Below are 16,245 nucleotides of genomic sequence, written 5' to 3' on the forward strand. Positions count from 1 at the left end.
TCAGAATAAAGACGAGTCAGTGCATTCATATTATGAACGTCTATTACAGACATTTAAACAATACAGTGGATTAGACAACATTGATATGAAGGATATGACACATTTTATTTATCGATTTGTGTTAGGATTAACACCAGAAATTTCACAATGGATTAAAGACAATAACATTTGTTGGCAGGCGAAATCCATTGATGAGGCCCTTAAGTATGCAAAATATTGTGAAGATGAGCTAGAAAGTAAGCAGAAAGAGTTACAAGAGAAAGTCATGTGGGCACAAGTATAATTAGCAAAGCAACAAGAACAACAGTTAAACCAGATCACTAGCAACCAGAATAAGGGCGATGGAAATGGAGGAAGGCCAAGGGGAAAATTCAATAGGAAGGATGCCAAGAAGAAGTTTCCCTGTCATAGGGGTGGCAAGTTGGGGCACTGGAAGGACGAGTGTAAGACTGTGCAGAATGGTAATGTGCCAAATAATGATTTAAATCCACAGACGCAGAATGAGGTGCCACGGAAGACCCAGCAGCTGGTAAAGCAGAATCAGTTACCCCAGCACCTATGCCAAATTACAGGAGCAAAGCACAACAGAGTGTACATACTTCGAATTGGGAAGGAAGGGAAAGAGAGATGCAGCAACATCCCAATTTCTTTTGAATGACACATTCTTTTGTGAAGAACCTTACTGACGGTGCCTGAGGGGGGAGGACGAGGAGTGCGTGCTTGGCCTCTGCTTGCCGGTAGACCAGTCAGGGCCATACATTGAAGGAAAGGTTGAAGGGAATTATGTCACCTTTCTGTTGGGCACTGGTGCTACCCGTTCTACTGTGAGAACAGCAGACGCTCCAAACCTACCCCTCTTGGGAGAAGCAATCCAAGTAGTGGGCGTTTCTAATAGGCAAATAAGTACCCCAGTTACAGAACCCATGGAAGTTAGAATAGGTAATTTTAAAGAAATGCATAGATTCGTTGTTTGTGATTCAAGTCCTGTAAACCTGCTAGGACGAGGTTTGTTGTGCAAAATGAATTGCACCATCTTTTGCACTCCAAATGGTGTTGAAATTCAAACCCCAGACGAAGACGGAATTTACAAATTAATGTTAGCGAGTCCAGAAACAGAAATTAAAAGAATGACAATAAAGCACTTACCAGAAGAACTGCAACAGACGGTAAAACGAGAGGTATGAGACTTTACTGGAAAGGATGTAGGATTAATGGCCAATGTTGACCCAATAAAAGTGACCATAAAAGAGGATGCAGTTTACCCAAATATACAACAGTATAAAATGAATGCAGAAATAAAAGCAGGTGTTGCAGTAGAAATAAAGCGTTTGGTGGAAGCAGGCCTTTTGCAAGAAGTAATGAGCAGTCCATTTAACTCTCCCATAATTGGTATAAAGAAACCGAGTGGTAAGCATAGGGTGGTACAAGACCTTTGAAAGGTTGATAAGATTGTTGTACCTTGCTGTCCAGTTGTGCCAAATCCTGCAGTGATTCTGTATCAGATACTGTGGGAAGCTGGATGGTTTACTGTCATTGACCTTTGTCACACATTTTTCTCGATTCCATTTCACCCAGATAGCAAATTTATTTTCTCATTTGAAATCGACAGTCATGTCTATGTTTGGAATCGTGTCCCTCAGGGGTACACGGAGAGCCCCTCGCTTTTTAATCAAATTTTGAATTAGTACTACCTGAACAGTCAGTCTTGGTTCAGTATATAGACGACCTCTTGGTGACGTCTAAAACACGAAAAGACTGTGTTGTTGATACCATTGCTTTACTGAATCATCGTGGTGAAGGAGGACATAAAGTGTCCCCAGCAAAAATTGCAATTTTGTGCTACATCAGTGAAATATCTGGGGCATCAGATAGAGAGAGGTGTCAGAAAAGTTACCACAGAAAGAATCAGGATAATAAAACACATGAATTTGCCACAAACACAAAAGGAAATCAGAATGTTTCTTGGAGTTGTAGGATATTGCAGGCAATGGATTGTGGGATTTGCAGTCCTTGCAAAGCCCCTGATACAAATGACAAAGAAAAGAGCCAAGGACCCAGTAGAGTGGGATGACGAAAGCATGACTGCTTTTGTAAATTTATGAGATTGCCTGTGTACAGCTCCAGCATTGGGAATGCCTGACTATTCAAAGGATTTTGCACTCTTCTGTGACACACAAGATAATTGTGCACTTTCAGTCCTGACTCAGATTCATGGACTAGTGCGACATCCTGTGGCCTATTTTTCTTCCACGTTAGACCCAGTGGCAGCTGCATTACCTGGATGTCTGAAAGCAGTAGCTGTAACTTGCATGAGCCCTGAGCAGAGTGAATCCATCATTATGGGACATCCTGTAACTGTGTATGTTCCACATGCAGTTGTAATTTTACTAACCAGGACTAAAACTCAGTATCTCACACCTAGTCGGCTGATAAGTATGAGAGAATTCTTGTAGATGGAGGAAATGTAACCATTGCTAGGTGTAATATTCTGAACCGAGCAACCCTGTTGCCTAATTCGCATATTGCAGAATTGAAGGAAGACGTTGAACATGACTGCATTGACCTGACTGAATACAGTACAAAACCACGACCAAATTTAAGAGAAGAGCCCTTAATTGATTCAGATTATGAGCTATTTGTAGCTGGCTCATGCATGAGACATGAGGAAGGAGGTCTAAGCGCTGCTTACGCAGTATGTACATTGGGAGGTCCAGTGGAAGCATCCCATTTACCTGGAGTCAAGTCTTCACAATTAGCCGCATTGGTTGCCCTGGCAAAGGCTTGTAAATTTGGGAAAAATTGGAAAGTAACCAATATGGTTATGGGATTGTGCATGACTATGGCCAATTATGGATGCAAATGGAGTTTCTGACTTCTTCAGGTACTCCAATCAGAAATGGTCAATATGTGAAAGATTTACTGGAAGCAATCCAGTTACCAAAGGAAGTGGCTGTGGTCAAATGTGCTGCTCACAAATCTGGCAACGACAAAGTGACAGCTGGTAATCGATATGCTGACCAGTTAGCCCAACATTGTGCAAAGTATAAGATGGCTGTTAATAAAAAAGTTGAGGTGGGCGGAAACAGCTGCCAACTTATGTTGCTGGAAAGTGTGGATACGTGGGAAGAAGTGAAAGATTTGCAGAATGCATCAGAACCAAAGGAAAAGGAACAATGGCGGAGATTAGGGTGTCAGAGAAGGGCTGAAGATGGTGTCATTGTTTATCTTGATGAAACAGTAGTGTTACCCAACTGTCGGCTTGATCCTATGGCTAGGTTGGTTCAGGGGCGGCTCTAGGCTCATGGCGGCCCTGGGCAGGGAGCGTAGGTAGGGGGCCCAGGAAGAAGCTTCCAGATTCCTGCTCACAGGTAAACTACTGGCGCTGAGAAGGGATAAAAGACCTTGATAACATCATAGTCTGCAACAAGCATTGGCACAAACCAATGGCAGAGTGACAACAAGCATTGGTAAAAACAATAGAAAACAGTAAACAGGTGCCAGACAAAGTGCACCAGGAAACTGACATGGCAGAATCATGACACAGGACATATGCAATTGGTACATTACATTCAGACCAGGATCTAGCATTTAGCTCTCGAGCTTACAAAGAAGCCATGAAAAGTTTGGGTGTGGGGTTGCGGTACTCCTCCGCCTACCATACCGTGGGAAATTCGGTGGTTGAGAGGAAAAACTGTGACTTAAAGCAGTCATTAACAGCAAGAGTATTAGGCTTGGGTGGCAGTCGGGTCAATTACTTATACCGGGTCCAGAGGACACTTAACAACATGCCAAGAAGATCCCTAGGGTGTCGTACACCTTATGAACTCCTGTTTAGTGTGTGAATGTGGGTACCAGACCTCGATTGTGTCAGCTCATTGGAGTCTGAAACACCATTTGACATCAATAAACGTTTGGATGTTTTACAGGAACTCAATGAATTCCAGACTTTACAAAGCAAAGTCCAAGTAAAACATACCACCACTGGGGAAGTGAAGGTAGTTCCAGCAAGAGGTGCATGGGTAATGAAAATGGGGGACCTGGTCAGAGAAAAAACTGTGGACAAAATAGAATTTGGGCCATCTTACAGAGTGCCAGGGCCTGTCATGACTATTGAAGGTACCAGAACGGTACATCTTCCTCCCTTTGCCAGTCGCAGAGACAAGAGGTTTGTCTCTATTTATCTGATCAAACCACCCTATCTGGCTAATTCTCAACAGTAGGCCACATGGGCTCCTGGGTGACGCACTCCTCTCGCTACCATACAGGAATTTCAGATAGACGCGTTAATAACTACAGAAGATTCCACTCTTCAAAGAGAAACTGTAGACAACAATGAAATGATACTTCTCCCGGGTGAAACAACTACAACTGTATAATAGACAAGTACTGAAATCTCAATTCGAAAAACTGACGATGTCTATGTGAATATGTCACAGATTGAGTCATTTTCTGGTTCTAAAAAACCTGCTGAGTTGCCAAAAATAGACTGGATGGGGTCTGGCTACTTTGTATATTATGACGACTTCTCGTCAGAATCCAGTGAACCTGAGTTGCCACGCTGCCTCTCCCTTTCAAGCTGCGAGTTTATACTTTCTATCTTTGGCTGAAAAAGACATACTTTGTTGTTCCATGAATACATCTCTAGATTACAGTTGGATTACTTTTTCTAGTCCTCTGGATAAGTTTGGTGACAGTCTTTTCCTACTTCTAAATGGACACTGTCTTCAAGAATGCTATGCAGTACATCTTGTGAACTTGGTTCTTAAACTACATGCATCATCACACAGTGAACTAAGGGACTTGTCCCTGGTGAACATTACTGCAGTTCCAGTTCCTGAAGGAATAGTGTGGGAAAGGGTGTTGCATGTTGTGTATGGTCGTACGGAACTTTTGCAAATTCCTAAATTGTTTACAATTTCCATAAATGATATCACCTCTAGTACATTCTCTGATGATTGGAACATTGAAACTTTGCATCATTTGCTTGCAGATCTAGAGCAACCAGCTGCATTTTCTAATGATGAACTGTATGGTGGTACATCAAATTATAGAGACATGTTCTGTTATCAAGATTATGGTCACCATTTTTTACACAAAGCTAGAATTCCCATGTGCTGTTTAGAATTACACACAATGGGAACACTGCCCAATACCACCGAAAGGTAGTTCAAAGACATTTGCACAAACCTTTGCTTTTTTTTCAGGTTTTGATACAGGAGACCCAGCTTCGTATTATTATACCTGCAAAGAAAAATATGCAAATAAACACCAAGCTGATATATACTCTGCTTCCTTAATTTCCCAACTGTCTATGCAGGGTTTTGACTTTTGGAAAGGCACCAGAGACACAAAATCTGTTGGGGGACAAAAGAGTGGCAGGTTCAGGGAACTGAGGCCTTATTTAGGGCATGCCTCATACCATATAAAATGATTTCCCTGAAAAAAACGGTGCAGCAAACTTCTTGTTTTGGGATAGCCAAAATAAAGGATTTGAACACACCATGTATCGGGAATCGGCAGCACTTAACACACCTCAGTGAGGATGCACTAGATACCATGATACATAATGGTTCTTTCAATTCATCAGACCCCAAATGGAAGTGATGGTTGGATTGGCGGACAGACTCAAATAGGTATTATCCTAGATTGATGGGTAGAATTGAAGTATTTGAAGTATTTAGGATCAATAGGCCTGATCAGCAATATGTACAGACAGAACACTCTGGGGTGGAGATGTCCTATAGTGTTTGGAAATTATGCCTAGATTGGCTAAAAACTTCAACTCTTTGCCAGGTGAAGCAACACTTGTCCCTTCATTATGATTACATGGATGTCGGAGATTTTATATTAGGTCCCTGGAACCTACATTAAAAGCACTAAGGAATATACAATGAGCTGTGGAAGATTTCTCAACAGGAAGCTGCTGAGAGATTGTGCGAGATAAACAAAGTTAATTTAGAAAAGGCTTTGGCTGTGGTTGTCAATAGTATGACCACACTATTATCTAGAATTTATTCACTGGGCAACATAGTTTCTTTTGCATTTGATATAATACATCAAGACATGTCTATTTTACAAAATGAACAGTCACAATTACTATCCATCGTAATACTGAGCTGGACGTTACAAACATTACGTTCTGTCCACGTGCCATGGTGTTTTATCAATAGCACAAGTTAGTTTTCGGCATATGATGTAACTGAAAAACAAATAGTAATGGCACGCAGAGATGCAAAATATACCATGTTGCACATTGAAAAATTTGACCATTTGCTTTTCACCATAGCTGAGACACAATCCACAGACAGATAATCCATGGCTACATCACCCTTCCGGTCACGACTTTCCAATTCCAATATTGTTTCCAATACCAAAAGGTTGGCAGATATGGATCGCTAGAGGAAAGTTATGTGCATCAGTACAGGGAATTACCATTCAGGTATATCTGTAAGTAAGTAAGTAAGTAAGTAAAACATTTATTGTTTTTGATTAATTAAAACCATCACAAAAATACATTTGGTTGCACATTTCATCAATAAAAAGTCTTAAAAGAGAGATCGTGATTATTAATAGATATATTAGTAGAAAAATAGGGTTTGGGAAATGTCCATAGTTCATTATGTCCTGTCTGGGCCGACATCTTGGCTTGTTAATTTCAGCACCACTAATTTCAGGATTTTCACCAATTTCCCGTTTAGTGACGGAAATCCTGGGTCAAAACATGCAAGGACTGCTTGTCTGCGTGTGCGTATTCTGTGTTCGTTAAAAGACGTTTTCAGAAGAGCTACTCTTTCCTCTTTCAACTTCAAGTAGGTGCATAACAAATGTTCCATATCTTCTTTCCCTGCCCCGCACAACCTGCATGTTGTCCCACAGTTCCTTCTCAACCATGGTTGTAGATGTGATATAGCTGGTAGAATTCCTAGCCTACGTTTTAAAAAGGCTTCTTTTGATTTCCAGCAGTACCCCAGTCCAAAGTATGCCTGTAACCCGGGTGATTTATATGTACACAGAGTCATCCAAGCGTGACACCTCTGGGAAAAAATGGCTTTGTCCTCTATGAGCGAGAGTCTCTTTATACTCTTACTAGCAGCCCGTCCCGACGTTGTCTGGGTATGAATTGCTGCCGGCCGGTAGTATATTGTTTTGTAGGGATTTCGTTTCGATAGCATTTCTTATCTGTGACAGGCCTATGAAACGCTCCGATTCACAGTGCACTGCTGATGCACTTAAGAGTGCGCGTTCAGTAGTGTGTGAACTCGAGTTTCCCTACTTTATTTTTCCTTGCGATATTATATAGCGCAAACTCGACAACATGGCATGAGCACAATTTACATTACAGAAGAACACATTCATTTGTGGTAGGCACTGGGAGACAAAGCGATTTGCCTGGAATCACAGGATGTTGAGCTGATGCCGAGATTCGAACGTCTGGTGGGAGGTGTGCCTAAAAGTGTATGTCGGTGCTGGCCATCAATGAAAGAGACCTGTGCATTTTTCAAATGGGTGGTGAAAAAATATGAGTATGTTGCTGGAGATGTGGGCCACCGTGCCACCAATGTATTTACCGGGGGAGGGTAAACACCCATTATTCCGCAACTTCTTTCCCCATACCATCACTCCGCATACTTTCATTACAAAAGTACCATGACTCTTCAATGCCATTATAACGCATCGCATTACATTTTATATGCTTTTACCACGCATACATTTACAACGAAATTCGTTGTAAATGCCTGAATGGTAAAAGCATGTTATTTTCTTAATGTTTGGATAAGGTAAGTATGGGTATAGGGCTATATGTTTTGGGGTACTGATGTATATGTTTTGGGGTGTTTGGGTATTTTAAGGGTTCAGATATAGTTTTGGGTTATGGGGTACAGGGGTATTTTTAGGGTTCAGGGCTAGGTTTGGGTTTTGGGGTATAGGGGCATTTTTAGGGTTCAGGGGTAGGTTTTGGGGTACAGGGGTATTTTAAGAGTTCAGGGCTAGGTTTTGGGGTACAGGGGTATTTTTAGGATTCAGGGCTAGGTTTGGGTTTTGGGGTACAGGGGTATTTTAGGGTTCAGGGGTAGGTTTGGGTTTTGGGGTACAGGGTTATTTTTAGGGTTCAGGGGTAGGTTTGCGTTTTGGGGTACAGGGGTGTTTTAAGCGTTCAGGGCTAGGTTTGGGATTTGGGGTACAGGGGTATTTTAGGGTTCAGGGGTAGGTTTGGGTTTTGGGGTACAGTGGTATTTTTAGGGTTCAGAGGTAGATTTGGGTTTTGAGGTACAGGGGTATTTAGAGGATTCAGGGCTAGTTTTGGGGTACAGGGGTATTTTTAGGGTTTAGGGATAGGTTTGGGTTTTGGGGTACAGGGTATATTTTGTAGGGTTAAGATGGGTTAGTGTTTAAGGGTGTTGGGGTATTTTAAGGAGTAACGGTGGGTTATGATTATGGGGGGCAGGGGTATTTAAAGGGAGCAGGGTGGGATTAGCACACGATATGAGACATGGCATGAAGGGCGGAATGTAACACACGCCCCCAGCTTTTGTCCCGCCCCCAGCACACGCCCACAACACAACGCAGACACGCCCACAAGGGACTACTTTGCTGGCACAGTTATTTTACCTTTTAAATGTATATGGTGGGCTTCTGCATAGCCTATATCCTTCTGCTGCAACTGCCCTTTCCAACGCTGTTTTGGGTGTTGTGATTGGTGCTGTGGTTCCTGAGATTACCCGCCTCAAAGGTTTGGGCTCTCTCTTTATTATATTAGTATAGATTTGCTACACATTTGAATTGTGCGTGCGGTAATGGGGTTTCCCATAGTTCTTTTAGTTCTGTAACAATCAGGGAATCCTCCAAGTACTTTTCCCCCGGCATTTTGGAGCAGCTGCACAGATCTTGCCAAAGCTGGTGGTTCAATGTATTTTCTGGTGAGTTCTTTATTTTGTGCCAGCAATTAATATATGATCCTCTTCTTGCTAGCGTTTGGCTCGTCAGTCCAATTTCTAGCCGGATCTGGGCTTGTGAGGTGTAAGATGGCAAATTTAAGAGAAGTCTGTATGCTTTTGAGATAATTGTATCCAACAGTTTTGCGTCTGTGCCTCTTAATGCTTCGCTGCCGTAAGTAATTGATGACTGCATTTTAACTTGGGCAACACGAAGCAATGGTAGAAGAGTGGGGCCAGTCAACTTAGTTTTAAGTTGTTTAAGTGTTGTCGCGATCAGCATACCTTTTCTCTTTGTGGCCTCAAGATGGTTTGAGAAGCGACCTCCTTTGTCGACTATGATGCCAAGATATTTATATTCAGAGCAGTTTGTAACTACCTGTCTTCCAAGGAGCCAGGAGTGTGACTTTTTATTCCCAGTTATTGACAATACTCTGGTTTTGTCTATGTATACTTCAAGTACATTTTCTTCGGCGTATCCATGCAACGTGTTAATGAGATTCTGCAGTCCTACTTTGGTATGACTAACCAGGACCACGTCATCTGCATAGGATATGCTGGGCAGGGCTTTACCCACAGTTGGGGTGCGTGTGTGTTGCAGGCTTCTAGAGCAGGTGGCAGATCGTCTGTAAATAAATTGGAAAGGGTTGGCGCTAAAACGCACCCCTGCTTGAGACTTTTGTAGTTGGAATGCGCCTGGTGGGGTGCCATTCCCAAGCTTCACCTGAACCCACGTATTAGAGTGCAGTTCGATCAAAAGGCTTAGGAGAGGGGCAGGGATCCCCAGAAGGCTAATTTTCTCCAAAGATTGGCTCACTTGACATTATCGAAAGCCCCCTTGAAGTCCACAAAGCAATAGTGAAGCGTTTGTTTAGTCAGTATTGCTTTATCTATAAGTCTCGATAGTGCCAGGAGGTTTGTTGTTTTGTTGTGGTTCCCATATCTCTACAAAATCCAGTTTGACTAGGTGGAATTATATTGCACTTGGTTGCCCATTCGCACAGCTGTGTCAGTAAAAGCCCTGCGAAGTATTTTGCCTCAATGTCCAGAAGGGCTATCAGGCGGTAGTTTTTTGGTAACGTTCTGTCCCCTGCTTTATATATCGGTGAAATAACTGATCCCTTCCATGATGCAGGGAGACGCCCAGAGTAGCTGACAGACGTGTAGAGGGGGGTCAAGGATTTTGCCCAGTATTTCGGGTCAAGTTTGAAGAGGGCTGGAGGAATTCCGTTTGGCCCCAGGACTCCATCCTTCCTTCCTTTGGAGATTAATTTCCTAAGTGTAACGACATTAATTTCGATTTTAGCTTTTTCCTGTAGTTTTATTATTTGTGGGGGGTGGCCCTCCTGGGAGTCCTGGGGCGTGTTTGTTGCAACGACCTGTTGGTTAAAATGAGTGTCTAAGAAAGATTCCCAGGAGTTGTAGGTTATGTACGATGTTATTCCACCATGTTTTGGATTTAAAAATTTGTTTAGTGTAGACCAAGTTCAAGTTCAAGTTCGAGCATTTGTATAGCGCACTACTCACCCAGAGGGTCTCAAGGCGCTAGGGGGAGGGGTACATTATTTGTCGAATAGCCAGGTTTTGAGCTCTTTTCTGAAGGAGATGTGGTTCTGAGTAAGGCGGAGGTGGGTGGAGAGTGAGTTCCAGGTCTTGGCAGCCAGGAAGGAGAAGGATCTGCCGCCCATGGTGGATTTCCGGATACGTGGGACTGCGGCGAGGGCTTGATTGGACATCTTAGTTGACGGGTGGGCTTGTAGAAGGAAAGTCGAGTGTTGAGGCATTCGGGTCCTAGATTGTAGAGGGCCTTGTGTGCGTGGGTGAGAAGGCGGAATGTAATTCTTTTGCTGACGGGAAGCCAGTGGAGGTCTTTTAGATGTCCGGTGATGTGATCTTGGCGCGGGATGTCTAGTATGAGTCTAGCTGACGCGTTTTGGATGCGCTGGAGTTTTTTCTGTAATTTTGTTGTGATTCCGGCGTAAAGTGTGTTACCATAATCCAGTCGACTCGTGACCAGAGCGTGGGTGACAGTCTTTCTTGTTTCGAGGGGGATCCAGCAGGAGATCTTTTTGAGAATGCGAAGTACGTTGAAACAGGAGGACGAGACGGCGCTGACTTGTCTGGACATCGAGAGGGAGGAGTCTAGGATGAAGCCAAGGTTGCGTGCATGGTCTGTGGGTGTGGGTGCTGTGCCCAGAGCAGAAGGCCACCAAGAGTCGTCCCAAGCTGAGGGGGAGGATCCTAGGATGAGCACCTCCGTTTTGTCTGAGTTGAGTTTTAGGCGGCTCTGTTTCATCCATTCGGCTACTTCTTTCATTCCTTCGTGAAGATTGGTTTTGGCAGTGTTGGGGTCTCTGGTGAGGGAAAGGATTAGTTGGGTGTCATCGGCGTAAGAGATGATGTTTAGGTTGTGTAGACGCGCGATGGAGGTGAGAGAACTCATGTAGACGTTGAAGAGGGTGGGGCTGAGTGAGGATCCTTGAGGTACGCCGCAGATAACTTCGGTGGCCTCTGAGTAGAATGGGGGAAGTCGGACTCTTTGAGTTCTCCCAGCGAGGAATGAGATGATCCAGTCCAGGGCTTTTCTTTGTATTCCGATGTTGCTGAGGCGATGTATAAGGGTGCTGTGGCAGACTGTGTCGAAAGCGGCGGAAAGGTCGAGTAGGATGAGGGCCACTGTTTCTCTGTTGTCCAAGAGTGATCGGATGTCGTCGGTCGCTGCAATGAGGGCGGTTTCGGTGCTGTGTTTGGCTCGAAACCCGGATTGAGATGGATCAAGGGAGTTGTTGGATTCAAGGAAGGCGGCGAGCTGGCTGTTGACGGCTTTCTCTATGACTTTGGCCGGGAATGGGAGGAGGGATATGGGTCGGTAGTTTTTCAGTTCAGAAGGGTCTGCTGTGGGTTTCTTCAGAAGGGTGCTGAGTTCGGCGTGTTTCCAGCTATCTGGGAAGGTGGCGGAGTTGAAAGAACAGTTGATGACATCGCGGAGATGGGGTGCGATGATGGAGTCAGCTTTGTTGAAGATGTGGTGGGGGCAGGGGTCAGAAGGCGAGCCAGAGTGGATTGAGTTCAAGAGGCGAATGGTGTCTTCAGTTCCAGGCGCTGAGGTTGTTAGTTGGCGGAGTAGGATCTGAAGGGGATGGGGAGGGTTGATCGCTGGGAGAATTCTCGAAGCTGTTGTGGATGTCGGCAATTTTGTTGTAGAAGAAGGAGGATAACGCGTCGCAGAGGTCTTGGGAGGGAGTGATGTCGTTAGATGCTGCGGTGGGGTTGGTGAATTCTTTGACGATGTTGAAGAGTTCCTTGCTGTTATGAGTGTTGTTGTCGAGACGATCCTTGAATGCTGATTTCTTGGCGGAGCGAATCAGTTGATGGTGTTTGCGGGTGGCTGTCTTGAGGGCGGCCATGTTGTCTGAAGTTGGGTTTTTTCTCCATATCTTCTCCAGGGTGCGGCATAGTTTCTTGGATTTTTTAAGTTCATCATTGAACCAGGGGGCCTTTTTGCTGGTTGATTTCATCTGGTGCTTTGTCAGGGGTGCTAATTCGTCAGCACTGTGAGTAATCCATTGCTTGAGGTTGGTGGCCGCTTGGTCTGGGTCTATTGGGAGGGTGGGAGGGTTTTGGTTGAGTGATGTGAGGAGTTGGTCGGTGGTGATTTTGTTCCAGTTTCTCCGAGGAATAGGTTGTGGACGGTTGTGGGTCAGGGCGCTTTTGTAGCTGAAGTGAACACAGTTGTGGTCCGTCCAATGGAGAGCTGTGGTGCGATCGAAGGAGATGTGCTTGCTGGAGGTGAAGATTGGGTCGAGCGTATGTCCAGCTATGTGGGTGGGGGTGTCAACAAGTTGTTTGAGTCCGAGATTGGCCAGGTTGTCCAAAAGGGTGGTGGTGTTGCTGTCGTGTTTGTTTTCAAGGTGGTAGTTGAGGTCTCCTAGAAAAATATAGTTCTCAGAGGAGGGGCGTGTGGGCTGACGAAGTCCGTGATGTCATCGCTGAATAGAGTGCGGGTGCCTGGAGGCCTGTAGATGAGGGTGCCTCTAAGTGTGGTCCTGGGGTCGGTGTGGATCTGAAAGTGGAGATGTTCGGCGGTTGCAAGATTGTCGTCCGAGCTGGTTGTGATTTTGATGGTGTTTCTGTGGATGATGGCGATGCCTCCTCCTGTTTGATTGATGCGGTCTTTTCGGATAATCTTGTACGCGTCCAGTATGGCTATGGGGATGTCGGGTGCTGATGATGTGTTCATCCATGTTTCTGTGAGGAAGGCGATGTCAGGTGAAGTTGTGTCGATTAGGTCCCAGAGTTCTGTTGCGTGTCTGTGGACCGAGCGGGTATTGAGCAGGATGCACTTTAGGCTATTGGAGTTGGAGGTGTGTTTGGGGGGGGTGGGGTTGGTGAGAGTCCTGAAGCAGTTGAACTTGCGAGAGAGGCAGGCGAATGGGCCGTGGGTACGTCCTGGGGTAGCTACGCAGCACTGTAGTGTGCGTCCGGGGTTGAGGGAGCGGAGAGATGCGGCATCATATGTGACTCTAGTGGGTTGGGTGTGGCGAGGACCAGGGGGTCTGGCGCTGGGCGCGGTCCAGCGCGTGGACGCTGCGTGTTGGAGCATTAGTCATTAAAATGGATAGTCGAGGGGGCGGAGCGTGGGAGGCAGGGCCGGACTGGCAATGCCGGGCACCGGGCAATCCCCCGGTAGGCTGCCAGGGGTGGGGGCCGGTTTTTTGGCAGGGGGCCGGTTTTGTTGTTGGGCCGGTTTTTTGTCCAGCGTGCGTGCCGTGTTAGTCAATAATTAGAGAAGTTGAAGCTCAGAGACTAGAGACCTACTAGTAGTAGTCTGCGTCTCTCCTCGCTGCTCAGCGCTCCATGCGGGGGCAGAAAAAAAAGCACACCATCAATAAATCTGTACTTTCTTTTTCATTACTAGTGCAAATGTAATCAATATCAATCGCGCAGCGCGCTGCGCAGATGTCTCCGCGTCTGCGCGGTCTCAGTTGAACCACCGTAGGGTGGGGAGGGGCGGCATTGGTGGTGACATGACATGCGCATTGGGGTTCGCGCGCGTGACCCGTGAATCGGAGCATTCCAGACGAACTAAGCCAGCCAGAGACTTAGGCAAGTTGCACGCATGCACCCCATAATTTAATTATTTGTAGTAGCCCCTGCCTTCGTGTCCCACTGTCCCTCCCTGCTGCTTGCTGCCGACTGTCTGCAGACTGCCCCGGCCCGCCGATCCCTGGTGAGTGCATTTTTCCAAATTGAATTTTCATCATGGCATTGGCAGTAGTCTGTGGGCCGGGCCGCGGCCTGGCCGGGATTAAAACATAAGGTATTGAGGCGGCCTGCAGCCGGTAGGCACTTCCGAAGTACTGCAGTCAAGTGATTGCTGTGAGGACGATGGGTTTTGTGTGCATGCAAGATTTCACACCTGCTAGGGTCAACACAAAATCAAGATGCTAGTTTCATATGCAGTTGGATTACTTAGAGTAGGGAAGCACATGATCATTTTACCATGAACGTGACATTCCTGCCCCAACAATGATTGCCATCGAACTCTTCTCTGCCAAGGATTTTTATTGGCCGAGACCACAGTTCTTCCTAATACAGGCCTGGGGGCTCGTCATCGTTGCGAAACTGAACTCCACCAAAACAGAGTTATTTAATACTCCGCAATGATGGTTCAAATTTCTAGGTGTAAAGTGGACTCCCAGATATGACCCCTCAGGCATGTTAGATGTTTTTGTGGAGCCCGGGTCAAGAAACTCGGAATATCTGGCACTGTCTACTGGTATTAGCCACGTTAGTTGACTTGTTATTAATACATTGAGTAAGTACTTACTTTACAATCTATAAACAAATGTAGCACGGGCAAGGGGCCCCGAAGAAGTATGGCCCTTTGGGGAATAATGGCACACCCTGCCCTCCCGTATAACATGCGACATGGACATGGTCCTTAGTAGCTTCTCTCCGTGTACGGACACATTTGTTTGTGTGAATTTCAAATTACCCACAATTTCAGGTGATTTGGAATTTGTGCCACCAGTTAAACATTTTGAAAATACGGGCCCATGTTCGTGGTGGAGAGGGCCTCTTCCACCAGTGGCAGTTGTGTGACCTCTCCTAACCAAACAGATACAGGCATTACATGGGCATGATCAGTTCTTCATCCTTACACTGTGAGCCAATGCGCGTCACACCTATTCCGGTCTAAGACACTAACCCTGTTTACGTGCCCATTCAGAGTTTGACCTCTTTGCTGCAACAGATACACTTAGCTGCATTTGGGGGTCTGTTACAATGAACAACGTATGTTGCGTACATATGTGAAGATCATGAACTCACTTTGGGAAGACAGGTGCCGATGCCATTTGAAATAATGATTCGAGCACGGGGGTGGGGGTTGTACAGGGCCGTTTCTGCCATTAGGCAGGACTAGGCGGCCGCCTAGGGCGGCAAAAGGTGGGGGGCGGCAAAAAACATGCAGGCAGCAGCAGCACCTATAAGTGGAGTGCAAGGAAATAACGGGAACATAGTGAGTTCCGTTTTCGCATGAATGAATAGAATCCCCGTGTTGGCAGACGTTACGCGCTGGTAAGGTGAGAAATGATTACATGCCATAAATTAGTGTGACCCGATATGAGAATAATAAATGTGGTGGGCGGTGTACGGACGTAATTCGAGCAGAGACTGTGTGATAATCACTAAGTTCAGAGGGCCAGTATTTATCGGGCTAGCAGAGCATGCCAAATCATAAACAGTGCGCATAAATAGCTTGTCTACATTAAAGCAGTTTTATATGTATTCCCGGTTTGAGATACAAATGTTGTGCAGTCTGTGTAATATGCCCAGCGTTTGTTTTGGTAAAGTTAAATACAAGGGGGCAGTAACGCCCCTTAAAGTTACTGTCGATCTCATTTTGCATTCTGTCCGAATAACTAGATGTTTAGTAATGTCGATCGGAACGTGGAGGCAAAATATTTGTGAGTTTTTGACTCGCTGGTGAAAAGTGAAAAACGATCCCTTTTGCAAATAGATGCGGGAAGGGAATGCATAATGTGTTACTACGACACAGACAGACAGTAAAGAATCTTGCCATAGACTTATAATCTTGGTAAGGGGATTTTCCTGTACAGGATGGCTGAAATGTAATGTTTAGAAGGTCATGGGTCCTTTATTTCCTCAAATAGGAACGCGTGTCACGCTACATGTAAAAAGGTGGTGGATGCTTTGGACTAAGTGGGATACCGGACAGGCTCCCAGATTTTATCATTATTAACCCCACGAGGGAACTTTCAAGATTGAGACTGATTTTTTACAAATG

This window comes from Lissotriton vulgaris, chromosome 5 (assembly GCF_964263255.1).
Source record: "Lissotriton vulgaris chromosome 5, aLisVul1.2, whole genome shotgun sequence".
Taxonomy (NCBI): domain Eukaryota; kingdom Metazoa; phylum Chordata; class Amphibia; order Caudata; family Salamandridae; genus Lissotriton; species Lissotriton vulgaris.